Below are 14,503 nucleotides of genomic sequence, written 5' to 3'. Positions count from 1 at the left end.
TTTAAAAAAACCACATGCTAATCAAATGTCAACATATATGCTACATTTCTTATTTTCTTTGCTACTACCTATCTTCTAGTCAAATATCTACTTAATGCTAAAATTGTTTATTTTGTTGTCTCTACTTATCTTCTGGTCACATGTCTATTTATATGTTAAAATTATTTCTTCTATTTCCTTCACCTTTAATATTTGTACATATAGATTTTGTTTATGAGAATGAAAGGTCTACATGTAGAATTTTGTTTCTATGGGTTTGTCAGTGTCCCCTACTAAATATCAAGGTTATAATACATCATACAGTCTTAATGTTGGTGACTTGACAATGTCCAATTAATTTTAAAAGGCTCCTATGTTAAATTATGAGTCATTGCAAATTTGAAAAGCATCCAAGAAAGCTAATGCAAATAGCTAGCTCTAAAAAAGCTCTAAGCAAAAGAATAATAGAATTTATGAATTTGAAATTGAGGATCCAAAACAAAGTTGAACGAGAATAGCTAGATCTCAAGAAGTTGGAAGGAACTCTTACCAAGACAATTCATTAAGATACCAAGCTTAGAGGCAAGGAACCAAGCATATTTCAAAGATTAACAATATTTGTCATGATTTAAGATGCCAAGCCTAATCAAATTAGGTTTAAGAAATATCCTATCAATCTGCTGCTAGGTCACGTGCCGTGCTACTGCTGAGCCTGCACTCTCCAGTGCTTGCGGCCTTCGGCCCTTCGCTTGCCATGGCCCCTTTGGATGCAACCCCGGAGGCGGCCGCTGCCCAGCTGGCCTTCTCCGCCCTAGTCAAATCTTTGCCGCCTCAGTGCCCTCGCCCAGCAATCTCAAAGTTTGTTAAGAAGCTAGATGTTTTGCAAGAAGTGATTCTTCCCCCTACTCTCCCTCGCATGGCAGCACTTTCTCTGGCAAAACGAGGTCTCATCAGGCAATTCACTGGTCTCTGGCCCTCTCCGAAGACGGTGCAAAGGTGGGTCAAGCAAAACTGGTCCGATAAAATAAAAGGAAAAATTTCCATCCGCTTCTGTGGGAAAGGGTACTTCACCTTCCACTTCGAATCAAGAGAAGACAAGGATCTAATATTTAGGAACAGACCATATTTCATGGACTCCAAAGGCTTGTACCTCAACAAATGGACCCCAGATTTTGATCCTGAATTGGATGTTCCTAGCGCAGTCCTGGTCTGGGTTCGGCTCCCTCATCTCCCTCTCCATTGTTGGGGAGATGAATCGGTTCGAGCCATTGGAAATGTTGTTGGAAAGTTTATTGATCGCAGTGAGCCAAAGGACAACATGCAAGCTTGTGCCTGCATATGTGTTGAAGTTGATCTCAGCAAAGGCCTCCCGGAGGCCATCAAGCTCAAAGTGGATGACTGGACTCACATCCAACAATTGGACTACAAACAGATCCCGTTTAAATGTAAGGTATGTCACGAATATGGCCATTTTTCCAATCGTTGCTCTAAATTAGTTGATGTTGAAAACGTTTCACAAGATGAGCAATGGGAAACTGTTAAAAAAAAGAAGACTGCTTCCATCCCTAAGGCAAACCTTGAAGCTGCTCCTCCCAAGGCTAATCACACAGCCTCCCCCTCCACCTCCTCACTGGATCCTCCTCTCCTCAACTCTTCCAACCCCGCCCCTCCGCCTCCCCCCCCAAAGACTTCCTTAGAATCATCCAACCCCTTTTCCGCCATTTCCCTCCCTGAAGATAACCCCCCCCTCTCCATGCCTCTATCCCAAGCTGATACTAATGCTCCCATCCCCCCTTTGCTAAATTCTTCTTCTTTTTCCCAAGATCCTCCCTCCACTAGATCAACTAGGAGTTCTTCTAAAGAGCACGGTGTAAATCTGGACACACAAAAAAAACAAGGGCTAGGAAGGAAGTCTACAAAGCAATAGAGAGATGAAAATGCTCAAAAAGACATTGCCATGGGTACGCAGAACCCCATAGAAACTTACATTTTGGGGCAAAATAGTAAAGAGGTAGCACATAAGGAACAAGGAGGGCGAGCAACTCTCTGTATCCCTCACATTCAATGATGAAAGCCCTATCCTGGAATAGCAGGGGACTAGGGCACCCCTCCAAAATTGTTGCTCTAAATGATCTGATAATTCATGAGAAACCAGAAATCTTAATGCTACAAGAAACAAAACAAGGACACCAAGAAATGAAAGGAATCATTGATAAGCTCAAGTAGTATGAAGGTCACATATGCGAGTCAAGGGGCGCCTCCGGGGGAATGGCAACTCTTTGGAACCACAATGTTTGGAAACACGCAACAGATATAATCAGCCAGTATTGGATTAAAGTCACTCTAGAGAGCCTAACAAATAGCAAAAGAATTGTTATCTACAATATCTATGCGCCAAGTCACTACAGAGACAAAGAACAATGTTGGACTTCCCTCAAAGCAGACATAGATGAAGAAGAAAACAACAATATTATCCTTGGTGGAGATCTCAATCTCATACTCCACTCCAACGAGAAAAGAGGAGGTTGTTTTTCACATGACCCTTGCAGAACACGGTTGGAAACCATCATGCAGGACCACGATCTAGTTGATGTTGCACCAAAAAATCACAGATTTACTTGGAATAATCGCAGACTGGGCAAAGACAATATCATGGAGCGGCTAGACAGGATTTTGGTGAATGTTTCACTCCTCTCATCTTACTCCACCACATACGCTATTTGTTATAGACATTTTTGTGCCTTCCAGCCTCGAGCATGAAATGTCTATAATCTAAGGGATCCAAAGTCCCTAAACATGTTGTTCCTACCCCTAGAGGAACAAGGTCAACAAATTACAGCTTCTCCCAGAAGTTCTCCACCAGAAACTACTCAAAATTGGTCAAAACTGGATCAGTGCAACCTCAACACAGGGGTTTTGACATTCAGTGCAGGTGGTACACACGGGAATTGCGTTTCAGTGCAGCCAAATACACTGGCTACCTGCGCTGATCAGGAAAAGACAAGTGGCGGAGACAGTTTGCGAGGTGGATGATCATGGAACCTTATAGAAACTTCTCATGGGACACTTGCCTCTCAAAATCGCCCAAGGATGAGTAAGAGATCAATGAGATCTCCAAGTGGCATCAAGAACTATCAGAGAGAAGACACTAATCAAAAACCCAGAGCTGACTCACACCTCTACAAATATCTATATATAGATCTCTCATCCCAGAGATCCAGAGGTTGGAGGAGGGAATATTGTAATTGCAAAGAATTGCTGTTGGATTGTGGTTAGATCATTGGGTGCTTATGCTTTGAAAGGGGCTGAAGAAGGAATTCCATTCTGCTGGGAAGGAGATGCTGGGTTGGAACCTTATGGGTTGTATCTCTTCTTGAACCTTGTTTATCAATCAATAAAGCTTCTTGGTTCTTTCCTATATGCTGGTGTTTATTGTATGATTTGCATTAGTGTATTTGATTTACTTCTAATCCTGAATCATTTATGAATATGTATATTTGCCTTTGTATTGTGTCCTTCTCTTGCTGCATGTAACTGTTCTCTTGTCACAGGTAGCTGTTCTCTTGTGATCTCGTGGGAGCAAAAGCAAAGAGGCAAGTAGCTGTGGAGACACAAAGAGGAGAGGATCTAGATCGAGGGACAACCGAAAGATAACGGTAAGTCTATCAATCTCCTCTCTTCCATATTTCATAAAGGAAGAAACCGAAGTAGCTGTGTTCATTTGTTGCTAAGGTACTGTCACACCTTAGGTGGATAGGATCGTCCTGCATAGGCATTTTTCCCCACAACAAATTGGCGACTTTTCCTCCGTACCACAATCGGGTTGGGTTGTTTCATTCACCGGTCACATCACCATGGTCTCGCCATACCATCCATATTTGGGGTAATGCTACCAATCCAGCGCATCAGTGTCGCCATATGTTCAAGAGAAGTCATTCAGAAAGAGTCAACCGGGTCCCATCCACTGCCATACATTATCCTTCATCCATTCATGACCGCCACCCTGAATCATATGTTACAGATCGTTTTCACCTCCATTAAAATCATTAGCTCCGTTCCGTGTCACTGATGTGGGATTCATTAAGGCCCTCCTTTGACGGATCGCTTCTTGTCGACATCAACTCGTTATCCAAGAAGTTGATCTAGGAACACCCCCTTCAGTACTTTGAAGCTTGCATGCCTCAATGGCAAGTTTCTCACTTCCGGCGACAGGTATACATCAATGACCTTCGACCAGAAGATTTTGCGTGGTGTTCGACACCAAGTCCTTTATTCACACCACGTGAATTGTACTGCAGTACCTTGAGGGTCATTATCATTATCGATGATTCCTCTCGCGCTTGTTAACAGTTTACATCATTGACCGGTAATCAAGCGATGTCTTTCCATGTTCGACTTCAGCGCAATTCTTACATGGATCGACTTGTACTTAGAGTGAAGATCGAACGAGTTTGAAGACCCCGGATCTAGTTTCATCCATCCGGGCTGCGATATATATTCAGGAAAAATAAAGACATTTGACATGTACATCATTGCAGCAGATGATCATCCTACTCAAAGGATGATAATTTCACCAAAATTATCAGTCTACCATCAGACGATCGTCTGTTCTATGTACAAAAATGAATTTATAAAGCTGAGCATGGGAATGCCCGCCTCAGCTAGATCATGAAAGCAGTATGAATCATAATGTATTGTATTGTATCTTATTACAGGTCTCCTCCGGCAAATGGATGAACATCGGACCCTCCTAGATAAAGCATTTCACCCGATAAACGGCCTCATACTTTAGGGGGCAACTGTTATAGACATTTTTGTGCCTTGCAGCCTCGAGCATGAAATGTCTATAATCTAAGGGATCCAAAGTCCCTAAACATGTTGTTCCTACCCCTAGAGGAACAAGGTCAACAAATTACAGCTTCTCCCAGAAGTTCTCCACCAGAAACTACTCAAAATTGGTCAAAACTGGATCAGTGCAACCTCAACACAGGGGTTTTGACATTCAGCGCAGGTGGTACACACGGGAATTGCGTTTCAGTGCAGCCAAATACACTGCCTACCTGCGCTGATCAGGAAAAGACAAGTGGCGGAGACAGTTTGCGAGGTGGATGATCATGGAACCTTCTAGAAACTTCTCATGGGACACTTGCCTCTCAAAATCGCCCAAGGATGAGTAAGAGATCAATGAGATCTCTAAGTGGCATCAAGAACTATCAGAGAGAAGACACTAATCAAAAACCCAGAGCTGACTCACACCTCTACAAATATCTATATATAGATCTCTCATCCCAGAGATCCAGAGGTTGGAGGAGGGAATATTGTAATTGCAAAGAATTGTTGTTGGATTGTGGTTAGATCATTGGGTGCTTATGCTTTGAAAGGGGCTGAAGAAGGAATTCCATTCTGCTGGGAAGGAGATGCTAGGTTGGAACCTTATGGGTTGTATCTCTTCCTGAACCTTGTTTATCAATTAATAAAGCTTCTTGGTTCTTTCCTATATGCTGGTGTTTATTGTATGATTTGCATTAGTGTATTTGATTTACTTCTAATCCTGAATCATTTATGAATATGTATATTTGCCTTTGTATTGTGTCCTTCTCTTGTTGCATGTAGCTGTTCTCTTGTCACAGGTAGCTGTTCTCTTGTGATCTCGTGGGAGCAAAAGCAAAGAGGCAAGTAGCTGTGGAGACACAAAGAGGAGAGGATCTAGATCGAGGGACAACCGAAAGATAACGGTAAGTCTATCAATCTCCTCTCTTCCATATTTCATAAAGGAAGAAACCGAAGTAGCTGTGTTCGTTTGTTGCTAAGGTACTGTCACACCTTAGGTGGATAGGATCGTCCTGCATAGGCATTTTTCCCCACAACAAATTGGCGACTCCACTGGGGAAGAACTTTGTTTTAGTCATTTTGTTTGTGTTTGCATCATTGTTTACTTCATAGACTCAGCGGCAACAATCGAACTGCTTTGCAAAGTAGAATGTTGCTGCTTTGATCCTTCACTGGGTTTTTGTCTATGATCTCAACAGTGGACTCACAAATGACTTGATGATCCTTTGTGATAGTCTTTAGTACCCTCTCAAAGCATCCCTCTGTCTATACCTTGCTTGTGTTTCTGATTTGGCCTAAAACAGTTGATTTTTGAGCATTTTATGACCCGGAACCCAAGAGAAACGAGAGTTTCCCCTTCAGCGCGACTGCTGTGAAGGCATTCTGCATTTCAGCGCAGGTCCCGTGAAGGCTACCTGCACTGAATGTCAAAACCACAGTGTTGAGGTTGCGCTGAACCAGTTTTGCCTTGTGCAGCTGGGGTTCTCTGCTGTCTTTTGCCCTGTTTTGATCCCTGTTTTTGCAGCCTTTAACCAGCATAGGTACCAGTCTGATAACCCCTTTTCTTTGCTTGAATTCCGCCTCATTTTTGTACAAAAAGACTGTAAGTGTTTTTATGTGTTTGTGGCGTCATTTACAGTTTTCCTTTGCATGAGTAAAGTAATCATCCTATAGCCCTTGATTCAGATCTGATTGATTGATTGATTGTGATCTTAGGAGAGAGTTCATTGGCTGTTTGCAGTTTGATTATACATTTGCTTTTGCTTATTGGTTTGAGTTTGTCACTTTTGAATGTCAAAACAAGTATTCATTTCGAAAATCGCAAAGTGTTTGTAATCTCTTCTACCCTTGTTGATTTTGGAAAAAGTAAACTTGTTTGTTTCAGTCATTTAAAAGAAAATTCAAAATTGTACAAAAAGCTTTCTTTGTAGGCATTTATACTAAGAAAGTGGAAAACAAACACCTGCATTGTGCATTTGCATTTTGATAAGTTTGCATGCTTGGTTTAGGAAGAGTGCATTAGAGTGTGCTGATTGCTCTTTGAGAAAAGATAGTTGCTCTCTTTTCCCTTAGTAGCTAGGATTTTCAAAGTTGAAAGATTATAAAGCTTGCTTATCATCTTAGACTGCATTTAGGAATTATACCATACATCTCGTGGTGATCCTGAAAGACAAACTTTAAAAATATCAACTTAAAATAAACTGAATGAACCTAACAATGCTTTGCAACATAACGCACAACATAGAGGTCTAGGTAGAGACGTGTTCCGGCGTCGTTAAACCTAGTGACTGTCGATCTCGGGAAGGTGGGTGATTCCTCCTGAGGGACGATAGCGCTAATACGAACTTGTGCTCCCACGTACCGTCGCGTATATATTGGGAGACCCCTATAGGCATATATCCTTTATCCTTAGGAAGCCGTGTCGGCCGCCCTACTGATCGCAATGCAGTGAACACAGCATTCACGAAGATCGACCACCTGTACCGTAAAATGTATTCTGTGGTTTTGCGAAAAGTTTGGCACACCCTCTGCCTAGATCTCCAGAGCAGTTTCTTTTGGCCTTTTTCAGACTCTATAACAGAAAAAGTCCATCTGAGCATTTGTCACTTCGGGCTCGTTAAAACATCGAAGGAGACTAGAGTCATCTTTAGCTTTTTCTCGACTCTTTAAAACTGAAAAAGCAAGTTGTGTCTAAAGCGTCGTTAACAATTTATTTTAAACGGAACAATCACCCTTTATTCCTGCGTTGATCTTCGAAGTTAGTCTACCTTCATCACAAAGTTCTTGTAGAATCGCTAGGAAATCTTTTGGATAGACTAAATATGTCTGAACAACCGTCGACATCCAGGACTGTGTCATCCGACACAACAGCGGTAGAGCCTCCTGCTGCTACTCCAACGATGTTCGCTGGTATACCATATGTCCCTGCAAATTGTCAACAACAAGCTGGAGTCCAATCAGAGACTGTTTCGACGACATGGTTAGTTCCTATTTCTTCATTCGGATTATCATCTGGTATTTCTTATGTTGAAACTCAACAACTTGATCCAATGTGTCTTCAAAGGCCAATCTACCCTTTAAGCACTGGATTGCCACCATATGGAGGGCAATATGCTTTTTCATTGTTCCCCCCCGGAGAACAACCATATGGGAGTTTACAACAAAGTTCAGGTCAAACTGGAATTACATCCAGCGGATGGGTACCAATACTGCCTCAGCAACCAAGGGTTGCATATTCAATGCAACCAGTCCACCCTGTGTCGAATGTTGCCACTATACCTGGTATGTTGATTGCGTCGCAAGTACAAGCGCTACCTGTTGTATGTCAACCCCAAGTTTCTCAGGTTGCCACACAACAGCCTCTTGTCTCGACAACTCAATCACAACCTCCGGTTAGTGCCTCCTTATCTGGAGCGACTCAGGCTCAAACAAGTACTATGACTCCTCATCTTGGTCAATCATCCAGTATTGGACAACAACAAATGGTCCAACAACCGGAGCTGGTTCAAACTCAACAACCGCAATTCCAGCAATCATATCAAGGACCCGAGCAACAAGTCTTTGTAAGTAATGGGCAACCGTATAATAACGGTTATACCCATCAAACTTGTCAAAGTTGCCAGCATCAAATACATTATGCTGGTATGCAAAGACCCACTGCTCAGGCGATTCCATCTTATCCTGGGTATGCTCTGCCTAACCTGAATCAACAGTTGCCCTTTGTAGCAACTCTAGAATTACCAGATCTAAACCGGCTGACAAATGATCCAATTGCTTATGCCCCTTGGTGGCCAGCGATTCCGCATAAACTTCCATCGGACATTCCTAAATTCAATGGAAATCCAGGTGAAGACCCATCGAATCACGTCATGACTTTTCATCTGTGGTGTTCGTCGAACACCCTGAACGATGATTCGATAAGGCTTCGCCTTTTTCAGAGGACATTGACGGGTCCAGCGGCTAAATGGTATATTGAATTACCTAGAGCCTCTTTCGACAATTTCAGTTCCCTAGCCACGACTTTCTTAACCCATTTTCAATTACCGATAAGGTATGAAACTGGAACGGAAATCTTAACCAACTTCAAGCAGACGATGGCCACACATATATCCGATCATATAAATGAGTGGCGTCGTCATCGCAGGATGGTAAAGACTTACGTTCCAGATCAGCTGTTAGCTGAATGGTTTATAAAGTCGTTACTTCCTGCCATAACGGAAGATGTGGCCAAGGGGGGAGTCGTAACGGAGGAGCAAGTTATTGCTCGTGCACAATATCTAGACTTAGTATATACTCAGTCCGGCACGCTCTATGATAAAATACCTGATGCCCCTAGACCAGAATTTTCAATTCCTCCTCCTCCTAAATCAAATAGTGACTCTCACGCCAGCGATGGCGTGATTGGCGCAACAGACATGAAATCGACAAAGGCTATATCTAAAAAGGCCCGTATGATTTCCGGTCAAAATGCAAATGAGGAACTTCTTGCCTCGGAAGTAAGTGTCGTGTCGGAAGACAAGGGCAAACGACTGAAGCAACTAGGGGGCAAGAAGAAAAAGAAAGGGAGAAAAAGGAAACCCCCTACGGGGTGTCATATATGCGATGAGGATCATTGGACAGCAGATTGTCCATACAAAGCTGAGTTTAAAAGATTCTTTAAGAGTTTGAAAACCTCAGCTGTGTTGACTGATCCGTTTCCAAGCCCGAGAACCGAACTGGTTGCTAATCAAAATGCTTCCCGATCCCAAGTGCTTATGTTGTCTGTATCGAAGCAGCAAAATGATGCTTTGACAAGGAATAAAGATTACAGGAATCCAAAACTGTCGAACAACAAGGCTAATGAACAACCTAGTAGTTCGACAACAACTTTGACCGAAGTTGTGCCACCCATCATTCCTAAGCCAATGATAAAGTCGCAAAAGGGAGTAGTACACAAATCGACATTTAATCCTTGTGCGAAAATAGCACAGATAGAGGACCTGGCCCAATCGCCATCCGTTATGTCGACACTTGAGGTACCGCAAAATCGCTTCTCCCAAGAGCAAGATTTACTATCAGTAATAGGTGGAATTGACCCAATGGATTCCAATCTTGTGGCCTTTGATCATAAAGGATATGACCCTCAGTTACCAGCTCAACTAGCTTTCCTTATTCAAGTGAAAGCCCTCAACAAAACTGTTCATCGAACAATTATTGATGAGGGGGCATCTACATGCATTATGTCGATGAGTTGCTGGAAAACTTTAGGATCTCCAACCTTGTCGAGGTCTGCGACGACGTTAAAAGCATTCGACGGAAGGACATATAGCCCATATGGTATACTAAATAACTTGAAAGTTGAACTAGAGGGAAAAACGGTAAAAATAGATGTTGAAGTCATCGATGGGAATCTTGATTACAACATCCTACTAGGAAGACCATGGATATATGCCATGGCAGCTGTTGTGTCGACCTATTTTAGGAAGATTGCATTTCCCTTCCAAGGAGGAATTACAATCGTTGACCAAAAAACTTTTCTCCCCAACAGTTCGCAAGTTACGGGAAGCATTCCAATGATCCATGGAAGGAATCATTCGCTCCAAAATATCGGAGTAGGTCTCCTAAAAGACCCTGCCTTAATGGGTACTTTTGCCCTACCGCCTCCGAGTAATCTGGCGGAAGTAGCCACAGTGGAATATGAAACCTTCTACATCTAATGGATTTGGACGCCGAGGACGGTTCTTATCTTGTGTCAACCTCATTAAAAAATGAAACAAATCCCCTTTCTCAAAGGTAAACCTTCATTCCAAGCACCGAGTTGAATGAAATGAAGCTTGGGGGGCATGCACCTCGATTTGCGTTATTATGCTGGGGGCATGCAAACTTATCATCCGAGCAGTTTTAGCACATAGTTCATGCTCGTTAAAAAATAAACATAAGATTGAGCAGTGTTTTGGCGCATTCAAGCTCGTTAAAAAATGAACCCATCCCGGTAAATAACCATTAATAATGTAACCTGATCAACCATAAAAGCCTTGGTCGTGTTTGTGTACCATCACCTCCACTTTTCATTTGGCCGATCGTTTACCTCCATTTGATTGTTTACCCATTTTGAGGAACAACTACGAAGAGTGATTTCACCTAGCCATCCTTGTGACACTGCCGTGATTGGAAAATTCCAACCTGTACCTGGAATCTGCTGCTAACCCTGTTCATCACTCGTTCCTCAGAAGACGAGTCTTCTTTAAGCTTTTTTCAACTGACTCGTAAAATATGAAAAGATTGCCGAGTTTTGGCCTTCCAGCTCGTTAAAACGACCGGAAGTGCTATCCCTCCTCTAGATTTTAATCTTTTTGGACCAGAGGGATTATTGCACAAAAAGATCGAGTGCTTGTTTTGTTCTGCTCGTTAAAACTATCGAAAACTCATCCCTTCTGTATTGTTTTATACTTTTTCGGAATTAAGGGATTAGATGACGAAAAAGGAATTGCGGAGTTAACTTTATGTACCTTTTCAGACTCTCTAAAAATGAAAAGGACCGAGTTATCCTTGTCGTTAGACTCGTTAAAATCACTAAATAGCGACAAACTTGTCTTTAGACGAGAACGAGTTTCACTATCGCTAGGCTCGTTAAAACATAGCGATGGGCTTGCCCGAAGGGCAGGTTATAGAACAAGCATATGTTATCCTCCTCAAGCTTGACACAAATAAAGAGGTACTGGTCAGCAATGACTGGGGAAAAATTGGGAAAAATCAAGAAAACTTTGATGGTAGCAGGTCGCTCTTGAACATGACACTTTTCCTCCGTACCACAATCGGGTTGGGTTGTTTCATTCACTGGTCACATCACCATGGTCTCGCCATACCATCCATATTTGGGGTAATGCTACCAATCCAGCGCATCAGTGTCGCCATATGTTCAAGAGAAGTTGTTCAGAAAGAGTCAACCGGGTCCCATCCACTGCCATACATTATCCTTCATCCATTCATGACCGCCACCCTGAATCATATGTTACAGATCATTTTCACCTCCATTAAAATCAGTAGCTCCGTTCCGTGTCACTGATGTGGGATTCATTAAGGCCCTCCTTTGACGGATCGCTTCTTGTCGACATCAACTCATTATCCAAGAAGTTGATCTAGGAACACCCCCTTCAGTACTTTGAAGCTTGCATGCCTCAATGGCAAGTTTCTCACTTCCGGCGACAGGTATACATCAATGACCTTCGACTAGAAGATTTTGCGTGGTGTTCGACGCCAAGTCCTTTATTCACACCACGTGAATTGTACTGCAGTACCTTGAGGGTCATTATCATTATCGGTGATTCCTCTCACGCTTGTTAACGGTTTACATCATTGACCGGTAATCAAGCGATGTCTTTCCATGTTCGACTTCAGCGCAATTCTCACATGGATCGACTTGTACTTAGAGTGAAGATCGAACGAGTTTGAAGACCCCGGATCTAGTTTCATCCATCCGGGCTGCGATATATATTCAGGAAAAATAAAGACATTTGACATGTACATCATTGCAGCAGATGATCATCCTACTCAAAGGATGATAATTTCACCAAAATTATCAGTCTACCATCAGACGATCGTCTGTTCTATGTACAAAAATGAATTTATAAAGCTGACCATAGGAATACCCGCCTCAGCTAGATCATGAAAGCAGTATGAATCATAATGTATTGTATTGTATCTTATTATAGGTGTTATCACTGAAAATGCTATTGTCAAAATTTTTCTAGATTAGCTTAAAGATTGGGTGTTTTCGCAGCGCCTGAATTATTTTAGCAGTTTCGCAGCGCTGCCTGTTTGCGTGGTTTCGTAGCGTGCTACGAAATTGGGAATTGGTTCGAGTTCTAAGTGAAGGTCCAAATCCTAGCATGCCTATTGTATAGAGTTTTGTTTCCCTCCAGGAATGTTGATGAGAGCAGTGACAGTGTGTCCAAGGAGGCACCCTATGATGATGCAGCTATTGTGGGATTGGCATCAAGTACATTAATGGAGTTATCTCTGAATTCTGGCTCATGGGTGATTTATCTCCTACAAAGAAGAATCCCTCCCCTGGTTACTCTGGTGACATTGAAGTGCAATCAGAAGATCAGTCAAAGCCAGTGGAGGGGATTGATGCAAATTTACATTTACTATCAAAATTTCATCTAAGATTTTAATTGATACAACTGGAGATAGTGTGCCATTTAAGGAATGGTTAGACATATTTCTGGATGACACTAGTTCAAACTTTTAAAGTGTGTTAGCTGAGGAGGACACAATTCACACACAGGTTGATGCTATGCCAGACACTCCAAGGATGCAATGTGAATCTGTTTTTCTTTATATGATAGTTTTGTCTTTATGTGGCTCGAACTGATATTTGAAGTGGACTATTGATTTCTTTGTGCACCTGTAACAAAAAGGATAAAGCATGCCGTTATTGGCTTGCAGGCAATTGCAAGTATGCAAAAGACGACTGCAGATATCTGCACTCCCATTTTATTGGAGGTTCCGATGTCACTTTCATGACTAAGCTGGTTGGCCACGATAACAAGCCTATTCGAGGAATTGCTTTTCTTTCGCATTTAGGCTCTGCCAAACTCTATTCTATTGGCCGACATAATAAGCTTATAGCCTGGGACTGCCATACAGGACAGGGAACAAATATCCCCTTAGGCGACGACAGTGGAGTTGGATGCCTTCTAAGTGAAGGTCCGTGGCTTTTTGTCGGCCTTCGTAATGCTGTCAAGGCTTTGAATACCGTCAACTTGACAGAGCTATTATTAGACAGCCCTAATGGACAAGTGCATGCTCTGGCGATCGCTGATCAAATGATTTTGGCTGGAACACATGATGGCACCATTTTAGCATGGAAGTTTAATCCTACAACCAATACATTTGACCCTGCAACTTCCCTCACAGGGCATATGTTGCCTGTTGTCTCATTAGTCTCACAGAAAGACAAACTCTACTCTGCCTCTATGGACCACACAATAAAAGTTTGGGACCTGGAAACTTTTCAATGTATCCAAACCTTGAGAAATCACACATCAGTTGTAATGTCTCTTCTTTGTTGGGACCAATTTCTCTTGTCGTGTTCTTTGGATGGCACAGTGAAGGTTTGGGCTGCTACATCAACTATAGCTCTTGAAGAGATTTACACTCGTATTGAAGAACATGGTGTTCTTGCGCTGTGCATGATGAATGATGAACAAGCCAAACCTATTTTGCTTTGTTCATGCAATGATAAGAGTGTGCGCCTTTATGACTTGCCATCGTTTCATGAACGAGGTAGAGTATTCTCAAGAAATGAAGTGCGAGCACTTCAGATTGGACCTGGTGGATTATTTTTCACTGGTGATGGAATGGAGCATATCATGGTACCGGTGAATGAAGGAGGTCGAGAGCACCATAAGACGGTTATTGAAGTTGGAGCCCGAATCAAATCCAGTTTGGCATTATTGTCGATATTCAGAAATACAGAATTCGTGGTCTCTTAGAAGGCGGCGCATTTGATCATGAGGTGCTGTTGGATGCTCTATATTGCCATGGGGAATGCGCATTAACTGTTTGACAATTTCAGTCTTAGAATTTTCTTTATCGAAATGTAGTGATTAACCGCCAAATGTCAAGTGGCTTTTATGAGGGTTTGATTGCCACAAGGTCGCCACTATTATTGACACCCGGATTGAGATGTGGCGCTTCAGATGGCCAT

General features: G+C 42.4%; 1 protein-coding gene and 1 pseudogene across 2 annotated transcripts in view; one reads left to right on the top strand and one right to left on the bottom strand.

Moving 5' to 3' along the window:
• LOC149143064 (uncharacterized) overlaps positions 1 to 14,503 on the bottom strand; it is a 51,400-nt gene that overhangs the window by 15,332 nt on the left and 21,565 nt on the right. The gene's annotated exons all lie outside the window — the stretch shown is intronic.
• On the top strand, positions 734 to 14,288 carry LOC149143067 (zinc finger CCCH domain-containing protein 17 pseudogene; annotated as a pseudogene).

Source organism: Pinus tabuliformis, chromosome X, assembly GCF_031772625.1.
Source record: "Pinus tabuliformis cultivar Carrire ecotype Pingquan chromosome X, CPIR1, whole genome shotgun sequence".
Lineage (NCBI taxonomy): Eukaryota > Viridiplantae > Streptophyta > Pinopsida > Pinales > Pinaceae > Pinus > Pinus tabuliformis.
This window is presented reverse-complemented; position numbering and strand designations above follow the sequence as displayed.